The sequence below is a fragment of the Myxine glutinosa genome, unplaced genomic scaffold (assembly GCF_964187855.1).
Source record: "Myxine glutinosa unplaced genomic scaffold, kmMyxGlut1.1 SCAFFOLD_2017, whole genome shotgun sequence".
Lineage (NCBI taxonomy): Eukaryota > Metazoa > Chordata > Myxini > Myxiniformes > Myxinidae > Myxine > Myxine glutinosa.
The window spans coordinates 20,612-34,786 of record NW_027618112.1 but is presented as its reverse complement, the minus strand read 5'-3'; the positions used below and the strand labels follow the sequence as shown (position 1 = coordinate 34,786).

General features: G+C 42.0%; 1 protein-coding gene across 1 annotated transcript in view; it reads right to left on the bottom strand.

The window, feature by feature from the left end:
• LOC137418714 (TPR and ankyrin repeat-containing protein 1-like) overlaps positions 1 to 14,175 on the bottom strand; it is a gene marked incomplete at its 5' end in the record, with an annotated part of 77,585 nt that overhangs the window by 43,119 nt on the left and 20,291 nt on the right.

Below are 14,175 nucleotides of genomic sequence, written 5' to 3'. Positions count from 1 at the left end.
AGCCATATCTCAATTGTTTCTAATCAGCACTTTCGGAGATATGGAAGTGCAAATTTTTTCGGTTTTTCCAAGATGGTGGCCGAACCACATGACTGATGACGTCATCCTTAACATACTTTTTTCCCCATGGATAGTTCTTTCCAATGAGCCATGTCTCAATTTTTTCTGTTCAGCACTTTCGGAGATAGAGGTTTTTTTTTTTTTTTGTTTGTTTTTTTTTTGCAAAGGTGCAAAGGTGCAAAGGTGAGGTGCAAAGTTTTTCCAAGATGGCTGCCGAACCACGTAACCGATGACGTCATCATTTGGGCACAGTATATTAGAGGGCAAGACAAATACGTGTGCAAAGTTTGGCGATTCTACGTGCAACGGTGGAGATGTAGTGCTGCAAACAGACAAACAGACAGACAGATGAAAAATCGGTCAGAGACCGAGGACTTGCCGGAATGTACTTTTTTATCCGCCATTTAGGACAAATATGGCGGCCGAACCACGTGACCGATGACGTCATCATTAACATATTTTATTCCCCATGGAGAGTTCTTTACAATGAGGCATGTCTCAATTTTTTCTATTCAGCACTTTTGGACACATAGAGGTGCTAAGTTTTTCGGTTTTTCCAAGATGGCGGCCGAACCACGTGACATATGACGTCATCATTAACAAATTTTATTCCCCATGGAGAGTTCTTTACAATGAGCCATGTCTCAATTTTTTCTGTTCAGCACTTTTGGAGATATAGCGGTGCAAAGTTTTGCCGTTTTTCCAAGATGGCGGCCGACCACGTGACATATGACATCATCATTAACATATTTTATTCCGCATGGAGAGTTCTTTACAATGAGCCATGTCTCAATTTTTTCTGTTCAGCACTTTTGGAGATTTCGTGGTGCAAAGTTTTGCCGTTTTTCCAAGATGGCGGCCGACCACGTGACTGATGATGTCATCATTAACATATTTTATTCCCCATGGAGAGTTCTTTACAATGAGCCATGTCTCAATTTTTTCTGTTCAGTACTTTCGGAGATATAGAAGTGCAAAGTTTTTCGGTTTTTCCAAGATGGCGGCCGAACCACGTCACCGATGACGTCATCAATTGGGCACAGTCTATTCCAGGGCAAGACCAATATGTGTGCAAAGTTTGGCGATTCTCCGTGCAACGGTGTAGACGCAGTGCTGCAAACAGACAGATGAAAAATCGGTCAGAGACCGAGGACTTGCCGGAATGTACTTTTTATCGGCCATTTAGGACAAATATGGCGGCCGAACCACGTGACCGATGACGTCATCATTAACATATTTTATTCCCCATGGAGAGTTCTTTACAATGAGCCATGTCTCAATTTTTTCTATTCAGCACTTTCGGAGATATGGAGGTGCTAAGTTTTTCGGTTTTTCCAAGATGGCGGCCGACCACGTGACTGATGACGTCATCATTAACATATTTTATTCCCCATGGAGAGTTCTTTACAATGAGCCATGTCTCAATTTTTTCTGTTCAGCACTTTTGGAGATATAGTGGCGCAACGTTTTGCCGTTTTTCCAAGATGGCGCCCGAACCACGTGACTGATGACGTCATCATTAACATATTTTATTCCCCATGGAGAGTTCTTTACAATGAGCCATGTCTCAATTTTTTCTATTCAGCACTTTCGGAGAAATGGAGGTGCAAAGTTTTTCGGTTTTTCCAAGATGGCGGCCGAACCACGTGACTGATGACGTCATCATTAACATATTTTATTCCCCATGGAGAGTTCTTTACAATGAGCCATGTCTCAATTTTTTCTATTCAGCACTTTTGGAGATATAGAGGTTCTAAGTTTTTCGGTTTTTCCAAGATGGCGGCCGAACCACGTGACTGATGACTTCATCATTAACATATTTTATTCCCCATGGAGTGTTCTTTACAATGAGCCATGTCTCAATTTTTTCTGTTCAGTACTTTCGGAGATATAGTGGTGCAAATTTTTCCCGTTTTTCCAAGATGGCGGCCGAACCACGTGACCGATGGCATCATCATTAACATATTTTATTCCCCATGGGGAGTTCTTTACAATGAGCCATGTCTCAATTTTTTCTATTCAGCACTTTTGGAGATATAGAGGTGCAAAATTTTTCGGTTTTTCCAAGATGGCAGCCGAACCACGTGACATATGACGTTATCATTAACATATTTTATTCCCCATGGAGAGTTCTTCACAATGAGCCATGTCTCAATTTTTTCTGTTCAGCACTTTTGGAGTTATAGTGGCGCAACGTTTTGCCGTTTTTCCAAGATGGCGACCGAACCACGTGACTGATGACGTCATCATTTGGGCACAATATATTAGAGGGCAAGACAAATACGTGTGCAAAGATTGGCGATTCTACGTGCAACGGTGTAGACGTAGTGCTGCAAACAGACAAACAGACAAACAGACAGACAAACAAACGAACAGATCAACATACTTGCCGGAATCTTTTCCGGCAAGTAAAGATGAAAAATCGGTCAGAGACAGAGGACTTGCCGGAATGTACTTTTTATCGGCCATTTAGAACAAATATGGCGGCCGAACCACGTGACCGATGATATCATCATTAACATATTTTATTCCCCATGGAGAGTTCTTTACAATGAGCCATGTCTCAATTTTTCTGTTCAGAACTTTTGGAGATTTCGTGGTGCAAAGTTTTGCCGTTTTTCCAAGATGGCGGCCGACCACGTGACATATGACGTCATCATTAACATATTTTATTCCCCATGGAGAGTTCTTTACAATGAGCCATGTCTCAATTTTTTCTGTTCAGCACTTTTGGAGATATAGTGGCGCAACGTTTTGCCGTTTTTCCAAGATGGCGACCGAACCACGTGACTGATGGCTGAACCACGTGATAGATGATGTCATCATTAACTTATTTTATTCCCCATGGAGAGTTCTTTCCAATGAGCCATGTCTCAATTTTTTCTGTTCAGCACTTTCGGAGATGTTGAGGTGCAAAGTTTTCGGTTTTTCCAAGATGGCGGCCGAACCACGTGACCGATGACGTCATCATTAACATATTTTATTCCACATGGAGAGTTCTTGACAATGAGCCATGTCTCAATTTTTTCTATTCAGCACTTTCAGAGATATGGAGGTGCAAAGTTTTTCGTTTTTTCCAAGATGGCGGCCGAACCACGTGACCGATGACATCATCATTAACATATTTTATTCCCCATGGAGAGTTCTTTCCAATGAGCCATGTCTCAATTTTTTCTATTCAGCACTTCCGGAGATATGGAGGTGCAAAGTTTTTCGGTTTTTCCAATATGGCGGCCGAAACACGTGACCGATGACGTCATCATTTGGGCACAGTATATTAGATGGCAAGACAAATACGTGTGCAATGTTTGGTGATTCTACGTGCAACGGTGCAGACGTAGTGCTGCAAACAGACAAACAGACAAACAGATGAAAAATCGGTCAGAGACCGAGGACTTGCCGGAATGTACTTTTTTATCAGCCATTTAGAACAAATATGGCGGCTGAACCACGTGATAGATGACGTCATCATTAACATATTTTATTCCCCATGGAGAGTTCTTTACAATGAGCCATGTCTCAATTTTTTCTGTTCAGCACTTTCGGAGATATGGAGGTGTAAAGTTTTTCGGTTTTTCCAAGATGGCGGCCGAACCACGTGACTGATGATGTCATCATTAACATATTTTATTCCACATGGAGAGTTCTTTACAATGATCCATGTCTATTTTTTCTGTTCAGCACTTTCGGAGATATGGAGGTGCAAAGTTTTTCGGTTTTTCCAAGATGGCGGCCGAACCACCTGACCGATGACGTCATCATTAACAAATTTTATTCCCCATGGAGAGTTCTTTACAATGAGCCATGTCTCAATTTTTTCTGTTCAGCACTTTTGGAGATATAGTGGTGCAAAGTTTTGCCGTTTTTCCAAGATGGTGGCCGACCACGTGACATATGACATCATCATTAACATATTTTATTCCCCATGGAGAGTTCTTTACAATGAGCCATGTCTCAATTTTTTCTGTTCAGCACTTTTGGAGATTTCGTGGTGCAAAGTTTTGCCGTTTTTCCAAGATGGCGGCCGACCACGTGACTGATGACGTCATCATTAACATATTTTATTCCCCATGGACAGTTCTTTACAATGAGCCATGTCTCAATTTTTTCTGTTCAGAACTTTTGGAGATATAGTGGCGCAACGTTTGCCGTTTTTCCAAGATGGCGACCGAACCACGTGACTGATGACGTCATCATTTACATATTTTATTCCCCATGGAGAGTTCTTTACAATGAGCCATGTCTCAATTTTTTCTGTTCAGTACTTTCGGAGATATAGAGGTGCAAAGTTTTTCGGTTTTTCCAAGATGGCGGCCGAACCACGTCACCGATGACGTCATCAATTGGGCACAGTCTATTCCAGGGCAAGACCAATAAGTGTGCAAAGTTTGGCGATTCTACGTGCAACGGTGTAGACGCAGTGCTGCAAACAGACAGACAAACAGACAAACAGACAGATGAAAAATCGGTCAGAGACCGAGGACTTGCCGGAATGTACTTTTTTATCGGCCATTTAGGACAAATATGGCGGCCGAACCACGTGACCGATGACGTCATCATTAACATATTTTATTCCCCATGGAGAGTTCTTTACAATGAGCCATACCTCAATTTTTTCTATTCAGGACTTTTGGAGATGTGGAGGTGCAGAGTTTTTCGGTTTTTCCAAGATGGCGGCCGAACCACGTGACCGATGACATCATCATTAACATATTTTGTTCCCCATGGAGAGTTCTTTACAATGAGCCATGTCTCAATTTTTTCTGTTCAGCACTTTTGGAGATATAGTGGCGCAACGTTTTGCCGTTTTTCCAAGATGGCGCCCGAACCACGTGACTGATGACGTCATCATTTACATATTTTATTCCCCATGGAGAGTTCTTTACAATGAGCCATGTCTCAATTTTGTCTGTTCAGCACTTTTGGAGATATAGTGGCGCAACGTTTTGACGTTTTTACAAGATGGCGCCCGAACCACGTGACTGATGACGTCATCATTTACATATTTTATTCCCCATGGAGAGTTCTTTACAATGAGCCATGTCTCAATTTTTTCTGTACAGTACTTTCAGAGATATAGAGGTGCAAAGTTTTTCGGTTTTTCCAAGATGGTGGCCGAACCACGTCACCGATGACGTCATCAATTGGGCACAGTCTATTCCAGGGCAAGACCAATATGTGTGCAAAGTTTGGCGATTCTCTGTGCAACGGTGTAGACGCAGTGCTGCAAACAGACAGACAGACAGACAGACAAACAGACAAACGAACAGATCAACATACTTGCCGGAAAAATTTTTCCGGCAAGTAACAAACGAACAGATCAACATACTTGCCGGAATCTTTTCCGGCAAGTAACAAACAAACGAACAGATCAACATACTTGCCGGAATCTTTTCCGGCAAGTAACAAACAAACGAACAGATCAACATACTTGCCGGAATCTTTTCCGGCAAGTAACAAACGAACAGATCAACATACTTGCCGGAATCTTTTCCGGCAAGTAACAAATGAAAAATCGGTCAGAGACCGAGGACTTGCCGGAATTTACTTTTTTATCGGCCATTTAGGACAAATATGGCTGCCGAATCACGTGACCGATGAGGTCATCATTAACATATTTTATTCCCCGTGGGGAGTTCTTTACAATGAGCCACGTCTCAATTTTTTTCTGTTCAGCACTTTCGGAGATATAGAGGTGCTAAGTTTTTCGGTTTTTCCAAGATGGCGGCCGAACAACGTGACCGATGACGTCATCATTAACATATTTTATTCCACATGGAGAGTTCTTTACAATGAGGCATGTCTCAATTTTTTCTGTTCAGCACTTTCAGAGATATGGTGGTGCAAAGTTTTGCCGTTTTTCCAAGATGGCGGCCGAACCACGTGACTGATGACGTCATCAATTGGGCACAGTCTATTCCTGGGCAAGACCAATATGTGTGCAAAGTTTGGCGATCCTACGTGCAACGGTGTAGACGTAGTGCTGCAAACAGTCAGACAAACAGACAGACAGACAGACATTCAAACAGACAGACAGACAAATGAAAAATCGGTCAGAGACCGAGGACTTGCCGGAATGTACTTTTTTATCGGCCATTTAGAACAAATATGGCGGCTGAACCACGTGATAGATGACGTCATTATTAACATATTTTATTCCCCATGGAGAGTTCTTTCCAATGGGCCATGTCTCAATTCTTTCTGTTCAGCACTTTTGGAGATATAGTGGTGCAAATTTTTGCCGTTTTTCCAAGATGGCGGCCGACCACGTGACATATGACGTCATCATTAACATATTTTATTCCCCACGGAGAGTTCTTTACAATGAGCCATGTCTCAATTTTTTCTGTTCAGCACTTTTGGAGATAGAGGTGCAACGTTTTTCGGATTTACCAAGATGGCGGCCGAACCACGTGACCGATGACGTCATCATTAACATATTTTATTCCCCACGGAGAGTTCTTTCCAATGAGCCATGTCTCAATTTTTTCTATTCAGCACCTTCGGAGATATGGAGGTGCAAAGTTTTTCGGATTTTCCAAGATGGCGGCAGAACCACGTGACCGATGACGTTAGCATTAACATATTTTATTCCCCCTGGAGAGTTCTTTCCAATGAGCCATGTCTCAATTTTTTCTGTTCAGCACTTTTGGAGCTATAGTGGTGCAAATTTTTGCCGTTTTTCCAAGATGGCGGCCGACCACGTGACATATGACGTCATCAGTAACATATTTTATTCCCCATGGAGAGTTCTTTACAATGAGCCATGTCTCAATTTTTTCTGTACAGTACTTTCGGAGATATAGAGGTGCCAAGTTTTTCGGTTTTTCCAAGATGGCGGCCGAACCACGTCACCGATGACGTCATCAATTGGGCACAGTCTATTCCAGAGCAAGACCAATATGTGTGCAAAGTTTGGCGATTCTCCGTGCAACGGTGTAGACGCAGTGCTGCAAACAGACAGACAAACAGATGAAAAATCGGTCAGAGACCGAGGACTTGCCGGAATTTACTTTTTTATCGGCCATTTAGGACAAATATGGCGGCCGAACCACGTGACCGATGACGTCATCATTAACATATTTTATTCCCCATGGAGAGTTCTTTACAATGAGCCATGTCTCAATTTTTTCCATTCTGCACTTTTGGAGATATAGTGGTGCAAAGTTTTCCCGTTTTTCCAAGATGGCGGCCGAACCACGTGACCGATGGCATCATCATTAACCTATTTTATTCCCCATGGAGAGTTCTTTACAATGAGCAATGTCTCAATTTTTTCTGTTCAGCACTTTTGGAGATATAGTGGTGCAAACTTTTGCCGTTTTTCCAAGATGGCGGCCGACCACGTGACATATGACGTCATCATTAACATATTTTATTCCCCATGGAGCGTTCTTTGCAATGAGCCATGTCTCAATTTTTTCTGTTCAGCACTTTTGGAGATATCGTGGTGCAAAGTTTTGCCGTTTTTCCAAGATGGCGGCCGACCACGTGACTGATGACGTCATCATTAACATATTTTATTCCCCATGGAGAGTTCTTTACAATGAGCCATGTCTCAATTTTTTCTGTTCAGGACTTTCGGAGATATGGAGGTGCAAAAATTTTCGGTTTTTCCAAGATGGCGGCCGAACCACGTGACCGATGACGTCATCATTAACATATTTATTCCCCATGGAGAGTTCTTTACAATGAGCCATGTCTCAATTTTTTCTGTTCCGCACTTTGAGATATCGAGGTGCAAAAATTTTCGGTTTTTCCAAGATGGCGGCCGAACCACGTGACCGATGACGTCATCATTTGGGCACAGTATATTAGAGGGCAAGACAAATACGTGTGCAAAGTTTGGTGATTCTACGTGCAACGGTGTAGACGTAGTGCTGCAAACAGACAAACAGACAAACAGACAAACAGATGAAAAATCGGTCAGAGACCGAGGACTTGCCGGAATGTACTTTTTTATCCGCCATTTAGGACAAATATGGCGGCCGAACCACGTGACCGATGACGTCATCATTAACATATTTTATTCCCCATGGAGAGTTCTTTACAATGAGGCATGTCTCAATTTTTTCTATTCAGCACTTTTGGACACATAGAGGTGCTAAGTTTTTCGGTTTTTCCAAGATGGCGGCCGAACCACGTTACATATGACGTCATCATTAACAAATTTTATTCCCCATGGAGAGTTCTTTACAATGAGCCATGTCTCAATTTTTTCTGTTCAGCACTTTTGGAGATATAGTGGTGCAAAGTTTTGCCGTTTTTCCAAGATGGCGGCCGACCACGTGACATATGACATCATCATTAACATATTTTATTCCCCATGGAGAGTTCTTTACAATGAGCCATGTCTCAATTTTTTCTGTTCAGCACTTTTGGAGATTTCGTGGTGCAAAGTTTTGCCGTTTTTCCAAGATGGCGGCCGACCACGTGACTGATGACGTCATCATTAACATATTTTATTCCCCATGGAGAGTTCTTTACAATGAGCCATGTCTCAATTTTTTCTGTTCAGTACTTTCGGAGATATAGAGGTGCAAAATTTTTTCGGTTTTTCCAAGATGGCCGCCGAACCACGTGACTGATGACGTCATCATTAACATATTTTATTCCCCATGGACAGTTCTTTACAATGAGCCATGTCTCAATTTTCTCTATTCAGCACTTTCGGAGATATGGAGGTGCAAATTTTTTCCAAGATGGCGGCCGAACCACGTGACCGATGACGTCATCATTTGGGCACAGTATATTAGAGGGCAAGACAAATAAGTGTGCAAAGTTTGGCTATTCTACGTATAGAAAGATTCTACATATAGAAAGTTTTCGGGTTTTTCCAAGATGGCGGCCGAACCACGTGACCAATGACGTCATCATTAACATATTTTATTCCCCATCTAGAGTTCTTTACAATGAGCCATGTCTCAATTTTTTCTGTTCAGTACTTTCGGAGATATAGAAGTACAAAGTTTTTCGGTTTTTCCAAGATGGCGGCTGAACCACGTCACCGATGACGTCATCAATTGGGCACAGTCTATTCCAGGGCTAGACCAATATGTGTGCAAAGTTTGGCGATTCTACGTGCAACGGTGTAGACGCAGTGCTGCAAACAGACAGACAGACAAACAGACAGACAAACAGACAAACAGACAAACAAACGAACAGATCAACATACTTGCCGGAATCTTTTCCGGCAAGTAACAAACGAACAGATCAACATACTTGCCGGAATCTTTTCCGGCAAGTAATGAAAAATCGGTCAGAGACCGAGGACTTGCCGGAATGTACTTTTTTATTGGCCATTTAGGACAAATATGGCGGCCGAACCACGTGACCGATGACGTCATCATTAACATATTTTATTCCCCATGGAGAGTTCTTTTCAATGAGCCATGTCTCAATTTTTTCTATTCAGCACTTTTGGAGATGTGGAGGTTTCGGTTTTTCCAAGATGGCGGCCGAACCACGTGACATATGATGTCATCATTAACAAATTTTATTCCCCATGGAGAGGTCTTTACAATGAGCCATGTCTCAATTTTTTCCATTCTGCACTTTTGGAGATATAGTGGTGCAAAGTTTTTGCCGTTTTTCCAAGATGGCGGCCGAACCACGTGACCAATGGCATCATCATTAACATATTTTATTCCCCATGGAGAGGTCTTTACAATGAGCCATGTCTCAATTTTTTCTGTTCAGCACTTTTGGAGATATAGTGGTGCAAAGTTTTGCCGTTTTTCCAAGATGGCGGCCGACCACATGACATATGACATCATTAACATATTTTATTCCCCATGGAGAGTTTTTTACAATGAGCCATGTCTCAATTTTTTCTGTTCAGCACTTTTGGAGATTTCGTAGTGCAAAGTTTTGCCGTTTTTCCAAGATGGCGGCCGACCACGTGAATGATGACGTCATCATTAACATATTTTATTCCCCATGTGGAGTTCTTTACAATGAGCCATGTCTCAATTTTTTCTGTTCAGCACTTTTGGCGATATAGTGGTGCAAAGTTTTGCCGTTTTTCCAAGATGGCGGCCGACCACGTGACATATGACGTCATCATTAACATATTTTATTCCCCATGGAGAGTTCTTTACAATGAGCCATGTCTCAATTTTTTCTGTTCAGCACTTTTGGAGATATCGTGGCGCAACGTTTTGCCGTTTTTCCAAGATGGCGACCGAACCACGTGACTGATGACGTCATCATTAACATATTTTATTCCCCATGGAGAGTTCTTTACAATGAGGCATGTCTCAATTTTTTCTATTCAGCACTTTTGGACACATAGAGGTGCTAAGTTTTTCGGTTTTTCCAAGATGGCGGCCGAACCACGTGACATATGACGTCATCATTAACAAATTTTATTCCCCATGGAGAGTTCTTTACAATGAGCCATGTCTCAATTTTTTCTGTTCAGCACTTTTGGAGATATAGTGGTGCAAAGTTTTGCCGTTTTTCCAAGATGGCGGCCGACCACGTGACATATGACATCATCATTAACATATTTTATTCCCCATGGAGAGTTCTTTACAATGAGCCATGTCTCAATTTTTTCTGTTCAGCACTTTTGGAGATTTCGTGGTGCAAAGTTTTGCCGTTTTTCCAAGATGGCGGCCGACCACGTGACTGATGACGTCATCATTAACATATTTTATTCCCCATGGAGAGTTCTTTACAATGAGCCATGTCTCAATTTTTTCTGTTCAGTACTTTCGGAGATATAGAGGTGCAAAAATTTTTCGGTTTTTCCAAGATGGCCGCCGAACCACGTGACTGATGACGTCATCATTAACATATTTTATTCCCCATGGACAGTTCTTTACAATGAGCCATGTCTCAATTTTCTCTATTCAGCACTTTCGGAGATATGGAGGTGCAAATTTTTACAAGATGGCGGCCGAACCACGTGACCGATGACGTCATCATTTGGGCACAGTATATTAGAGGGCAAGACAAATAAGTGTGCAAAGTTTGGCTATTCTACGTATAGAAAGATTCTACATATAGAAAGTTTTCGGGTTTTTCCAAGATGGCGGCCGAACCACGTGACCAATGACGTCATCATTAACATATTTTATTCCCCATCTAGAGTTCTTTACAATGAGCCATGTCTCAATTTTTTCTGTTCAGTACTTTCGGAGATATAGAAGTACAAAGTTTTTCGGTTTTTCCAAGATGGCGGCCGAACCACGTCACCGATGACGTCATCAATTGGGCACAGTCTATTCCAGGGCAAGACCAATATGTGTGCAAAGTTTGGCGATTCTACGTGCAACGGTGTAGACGCAGTGCTGCAAACAGACAGCCAGACAGACAAACAGACAGATGAAAAATCGGTCAGAGACCGAGGACTTGCCGGAATTTACTTTTTTATCGGCCATTTAGGACAAATATGGTGGCTGAACCACGTGACCGATGACGTCATCATTAACATATTTTATTCCCCGTGGAGAGTTCTTCACAATGAGCCATGTCTCAATTTTTTCTGTTCAGCACTTTCGGAGATATCGAGGTGCAAAGTTTTTCCAAGATGGCGGCCGAACCACGTGACCGATGACGTCATCATTAACATATTTTATTCCCCATGGAGAGTTCTTTACAATGAGCCATGTCTCAATTTTTTCTATTCAGGACTTTTGGAGATGTGGAGGTGCAGAATTTTTCGGTTTTTCCAAGATGGCGGCCGAACCACGTGACCGATGACATCATCATTAACATATTTTATTCCCCATGGAGAGTTCTTTACAATGAGCCATGTCTCAATTTTTTCTGTTCAGCACTTTTGGAGATATAGTGGTGCAAATTTTTGCCTTTTTTCCAAGATGGCGGCCGACCACGTGACATATGACGTCATCATTAACATATTTTATTCCCCATGGAGAGTTCTTTACAATGAGCCATGTCTCAATTTTTTCAGTACAGTACTTTCGGAGATATAGAGGTGCAAATTTTTTCGGTTTTTCCAAGATGGCGGCCGAACCACGTCACCGATGACGTCATCAATTGGGCACAGTCTATTCCAGGGCAAGACCAATATGTGTGCAAAGTTTGGCGATTCTCCGTGCAACGGTGTAGACGCAGTGCTGCAAACAGACAGACAAACAGACAGACAAACAGACAAACAGACAAACAGACAAACAAACGAACAGATCAACATACTTGCCGGAAAATTTTTCCGGCAAGTAACAAACAGATGAAAAATCAGTCAGAGACCGAGGACTTGCCGGAATGTACTTTTTTATTGGCCATTGAGGACAAATATGGCGGCCGAACCACGTGACCGATGACGTCATCATTAACATATTTTATTCCCCATGGAGAGTTCTTTACAATGAGGCATGTCTCAATTTTTTCTATTCAGCACTTTTGGACACATAGAGGTGCTAAGTTTTTCGGTTTTTCCAAGATGGCGGCCGAACCACGTGACATATGACGTCATCATTAACAAATTTTATTCCCCATGGAGAGTTCTTTACAATGAGCCATGTCTCAATTTTTTCTGTTCAGCACTTTTGGAGATATAGTGGCGCAACGTTTTGCCGTTTTTCCAAGATGGCGACCGAACCACGTGACTGTTGACGTCATCATTTACATATTTTATTCCCCATGGAGAGTTCTTTACAATGAGCCATGTCTCAATTTTTTCTGTTCAGTACTTTCGGAGATATAAAGGTGCAAAGTTTTTCGGTTTTTCCAAGATGGCGGCCGACCACGTGACTGATGATGTCATCATTAACATATTTTATTCCCCATGGAGAGTTCTTTACAATGAGCCATGTCTCAATTTTTTCTGTTCAGTACTTTCGGAGATATAGAAGTGCAAAGTTTTTCGGTTTTTCCAAGATGGCGGCCGAACCACGTCACCGATGACGTCATCAATTGGGCACAGTCTATTCCAGGGCAAGACCAATATGTGTGCAAAGTTTGGCGATTCTACGTGCAACGGTGTAGACGCAGTGCTGCAAACAGACAAACAGACAGACAAACAGACAAACAAACGAACAGATCAACATACTTGCCGGAATCTTTTCCGGCAAGTAACGAATAGATCAACATACTTGCCGGAATCCTTTCTGGCAAGTAACAAACAGACAAACGGACTCAAATGCAATACCCTCTCCTCAGGCGAGGGTAAAAATTAAAATCAATGCACAAATAGCCATGGAGCGTTCAGCAAGGATGAAATATAACATTTACACATAATCTATTGCTATTACCTTGCATCCATAAGCTTCGATAATGATCCGTCTTAGAGTAGATCTGTATACGGTCACGGACACGAACACGCACACACCCACACACACACTGACTGACTGACTGACTGACACACAAACCGATCACAATGGCTTCAGCTCTGCTGTCCCTTCAAGAAAGGGCGAAGCAAAATTCAGGGTGACAATTAATTCACGAATACATATTAATCATGAACCACTCTTTATAACAAATATCTGGTTGTTTTTTTTCCCGGTGATGTGAAGGACGAAGCATTGTAAGATCGAATCCAATCATCAAAACCAAAAATGGCAAAAATGGACAAATGGAGTGTGGAACACAGAGCTGCCAGTGTGGAGCTTTATTTTGCCAATCACTACTCTGTTACAATTGCTTAATACAATGAGCTTAATTGCTTAATATAAATACAATTGCTTAATATAAAGACAGTTCCATTCAAAGTTTCGTTTGCGAACATGCCCCACTCAGACTTCAATATTGCGCGATGTTAAAGCACACAGGACAACTGACAGCACAGCAGTTGAACAAACGTCACAACGAAGGAATTCAGTAAGAACTGAAGAAACAATTGAAAGAGTGAGAGAAGCAGTCCTACAGAACCAACGAAGTCGGCAAGAAAGTAGTCTCAAGAGCTAGGCATCAACAGGAAAATAATGCGTACAATTGTGAAGGATGATCTTAGTCTATATCCCGACAAAATCCAAGCGTCCCAGCTGTTGAAACCAACAGACAATCCACGAGGAAATAAGTCGCATTACTTCTTAAGTTTCTTTTTCAGCTGCCATGAGTCAAGAAATGAAAAAGTGTGAATGTCACCAATATGTACCTCTGCCACCAAAGGTGGACGGAGGTTATGTTTTCATACATTGTCTGTTT